This window comes from Arachis duranensis, chromosome 10, assembly GCF_000817695.3.
Source record: "Arachis duranensis cultivar V14167 chromosome 10, aradu.V14167.gnm2.J7QH, whole genome shotgun sequence".
NCBI classification, from domain to species: domain Eukaryota; kingdom Viridiplantae; phylum Streptophyta; class Magnoliopsida; order Fabales; family Fabaceae; genus Arachis; species Arachis duranensis.
In genome coordinates, this window is record NC_029781.3 from 89,934,371 (window position 1) to 89,938,778 (window position 4,408).

General features: G+C 29.3%; 1 non-coding gene across 1 annotated transcript in view; it reads left to right on the forward strand.

The window, feature by feature from the left end:
* LOC107470736 (uncharacterized) overlaps nucleotides 1–2,379 on the forward strand; it is a 4,181-nt gene extending 1,802 nt beyond the window's left edge. Inside the window, exons 3-5 of the transcript XR_002369427.2 lie at nucleotides 47–214; nucleotides 440–691; nucleotides 1,873–2,379. This is a non-coding gene — a transcript (uncharacterized LOC107470736). The remainder of the gene's footprint in view (nucleotides 1–46; nucleotides 215–439; nucleotides 692–1,872) is intronic.
* Nucleotides 2,380–4,408: the final 2,029 nt, after the last annotated feature.

A 4,408-nucleotide genomic window follows, 5' to 3' on the forward strand; every position in this document is an offset into this window, starting at 1 on the left:
AATATTTTAGACATTTTTATTTAAGTGATTCCAATATTTATTGCAGATAAATGCAGCAATTACTACACAGCTTCTTTTAAGCATTTTCAACATAGAAGGAGTAATGCATTACGGCATTGCTGGAAATGCAAACCCATCCTTGAATATTGGAGATGTTGCAATTCCTCAATTTTGGGCTCATTTGATTTTAATTTTATAATTATATTTTTTTACTGTAAATAATATAAAATTATTTTTATTCATCTTACACTACTAGCTAGTAAATATGTATAATATATTCTGTTAAGTTAAACATTTTAAAATAATAACAATGTTTTATAAATTTAAAATTAATGTAAGAATCTAAATAAAATCTTTTAAAATATAAAAATTTAATTATAAATTTAGTAAAATTATAACTGTACAAAAAGTAATTTAACCTTATTGTTATTATATGCAGAGATATGGAGAAGGGCCTAGTAATACATTACCCTTGGAACAAAATGGAGACTACACAAGAAACGTAGGGTACCTAAAATTTGGAGATTTCATGTCAAATGTAAGTTGGGGAGATTCATTTGATAACCTTCTAAACAGAATATGGTACCAACCAGAAGAGGTATTTCCAGTTGATGGAATTCCAGAACAAAGGCAACACGCTCTCTGGGTTCCTGTTGATTATAATTACTACCAAATTGCTACCAGGCTGAAGGTATATAACTCACATCATCTTAACTAAACCCTAAAATTAATCTACACAATCACTCTTGCTTTGTTACGTAATGAATAGTTTAATTAATTTGGTAGTTTAAAAGTAAATATTGATTAATCAGGTAAATAGTCTTTTATTATTATTACTGATAAATTTAAAATGTCTATTTATCTTCTGTAATGAAATTAAGAAAAAGAGAAAAGGAGAATTAGGTAAATGATAAATCAATATCACTTTTACTTTAATGCTAATTCTGAAAATGACATTTCACCCCGTGGAGCTCGTGGACGATCTTCAAAAAATATTTGCGATGATGTAAAAGTATATTCTATTCGTGGCTTAGTACAATAATGCAACTTTTGATATGTTTAAATAATTGATCAATACAATACCAAATTAATTAATAGGACTCTACTTTTGTTTTATATACTTTTATATTACCAATTCGCGCCCATAATATCTGAAGTCATACGTGTCAGGTTACTGATTGCATGTGTTTTTTAGCATAAAATTAACGTGGTCCAATTAAAGCACTAGTTGGTAAACTTTATTTCTAGAAAAAAAAAAAGGAGATAAGTTTTTTTTGAACTTTATAATTATTTTGAAAGACAACGAGATTTTTAACAAAAAAAAATTTAATCTAATTTTTGAATTTTATTTTTATAAGACTAATTAGTCTTTGTGCAAAAAAAATTTTTTTTTTTACACAAAAACTAATCAATTCCAAAAAAAAATCAAGAACCGGATTTAGTATTTTTTTTTTCTTGAAAGTCTTGTAGTCCTTTCGAAGTAATTGTCAAGAGCCAGATGGATATTCACTCATAAGGTTTATATTATATTTAAAAGACTATTTAATTTATTGAGATATTATCTTTTAAAGTATACAAGAATACTGAACATATTGCTATTTACTCTTAGATTTTATTAACAGACACCAATATAAATATTGTCGTAAAATTAATTTTTAAAAAAATTTAAACTGAAAATAAGATATATTACTAAAAAAAAGGAAAAATTAGGTTACTTTTATTGAATGAGATCAAGACAATGATATATAATTTATGGTTTTTTATTCTTTCCATTGCCTATTAATTCATCCTTTTATGTATTAAATATATATAAAATTAAGAAATGTAATATTAGTTTGTAATAAAGAGATTTTGGATTAAAATGTTATTCAGAAGTTGAAACTTGATGCATGCATAAACTCAACAACATGCTTGTCCACAACACCAAAAGTGGAAATGGTTGAAAGAGGAGCAAGTGCAAGCATATACATAGACAATGCAGCATATAGAAGCTTCATCTACAAGAAGTTCCATGTCACCCCGGTGGAGATGGAAAGTGCATCGGTGGCACTCATTTGCCTCCAACAAAGGGTCCCTTTCATTGTCATTAGGGCTCTCTCCGACCTGGCCGGCGGCGGCTCCTCCGACTCCAATGAGGCCGACATATTTGCGCCGCTTGCTGCCACCAATTCGGTTAAGGTCGTTATTGAGTTTATCAAGCTTTTGCCATCAAAAAGCCCTAAGTGGTCGCCCATGTAACAATAATAATGTTTGTTTGTTTTTCTAGGGTTTTAATATTATTATTCCATGCATTCCTGATGCAAAAAACATGTGGACCTTATATCTCCTTTAAATTGAGAATAAGCATCTTAGTGAAACCTGAAAATAATATCTTATCTACACGCAGTATTTCTTTTTTCAAAACAATAATATAATTATATATGAAATGGAAAAATAAATAAAAGGTATATATAATAGCTAGCGAAAATGATTGTACAAATTTAAGTCATGTCATTAGAGCTTTGATATCTACTAACTAAAATAATATTGTTTCTATTCAAGTTTTTTTTTTTTGGGATGGAGCCCGGGTCAGAAAACCCATTCAAATCAAAACCCAACCCGATATCGAAACAACAATTACTCTAAGACTAGTTCTCTCTCCTGTAATGCCCTTGTGAAATTAAAACCCATTAACTTCCCACCAAGCATAGTTATTAGATTCAGCCTCATAAATATCACGCCAATTCAAATAGAGAAAAATATCAAAACGCCCTAACAATAATATAAAAAGACAACGACAACGAGGTCCTAAGAAAAAAAAAACTCCTATCCAACCCCTATTTTTTTATTCCGTTAGATAAGTTAGTCCTTCGGTTAATACTTTGTCTCTAAAATTAATTTACCATGTTTACATGGCATGTTAAGTTAATGACGTGTCAGTTAAATGCCAATCTAGATAGACAGATTAATGGGCCATCCAATTCGGCCCCTAACAATTCCAATAAAAATAAACAAACTTCATATGTGATGACACAGAACTCCTCTTCTACTCTTCAGAATTATAAAAAAATTCTAATGCTCTCCCTTCCAAAATTCGTTAAAGACGCTTGACTTGGAGGAAGACGTTGGTCCTGACGGAGCTATTGACGGCGCTGTGACGGAAAATTACATAATTGAGAGGTAAGCTTTATTACTCACTCTCTCTGTCATTGCATGTGTATGATCAAGTTGAAGGTGATTTTATTCACACTCTTTGCCATTAAACATGCTTTGAAACCTATGATTTGGAATATTGTTTATATTTAAATTTTGCATGAAGGGTTGAATTAGAATATAGCTTAGGATTCAATAACAACAAATATGCTCCGTATATTTTGGCACAGGAGCTAATCAATATTTTGAGAGAGAGAGAGAGAAGGGAGGGAGAAAGGAGATTTCAGAAGCAGTTATAAATCCAAGTCATTAAAATCATTTTCTCATGTATCAATTCAGCTTTCTTTGGTCTACCAAAACCTAACGATAATGGATACACCAAAGTATACCAATAGAAAAAGGAACATTGTTATACAATAGAAGAAAGAATCAAGCTAAGTAGTATTTACAGATGACATATAAAAAAACTGCATATATAATTAGGATGGGTTTCACAGTTTAAAAAACTTCATCCTTGAGATTGGGACTGCTATGGAAATATAAATACATTCACCAAATAGGCAGAGTTTCAATTTATAATTTCACATATGAAGATGACACTTTATTATTTTACTATGCATATTAAAATTTAGAGAAAAACTCAAAATATTTAACAACCTGGGATCGTAGTTAAAATTCTCCGTCCCAAAAATATTGATTAGCCCAAAATTGACCATCAATATTTTGACTGATTAGTAGTTCCTTAAATTGACCATCAATATTTAACAACATGGAGTCGTAGCTACTGCATATACTTGTATTAGCACATGAAAACTATTCAGTGATTATAATATTTTGAATATGTTCTGATTCAAAGCCTCAAGGTTTAATAATTATTTATTAAGATATGGCCTTTACTGCACACTGCAAATTTACTAATTTAGTAAAGCAAATTTACTAATTTACTAATGTAGTCTATTATTTATTATTATTGTTGCTAAATTTTAGATAAATTGATATATAATTCACATTGTCCTGTTTAGTGAATAATCTATATTAAAATTTGTCTATCTATGTATTAAAATTTGATAAATTAATATATAATTTACATTAAAATTTGATATATCAATCATTAAAATTACTAAATAATCTACATTACTTTTAAATATATCTATCTATTACCTATTGTTATTGTTGCTGAATTTGTCTTTTATTGGTGCTGCAGATGTCTAACTTTGTAATACCCATGTTTCACCATGGTGGGAGACTTGGGAAGGATAGTAATGGAGTGTTGAAG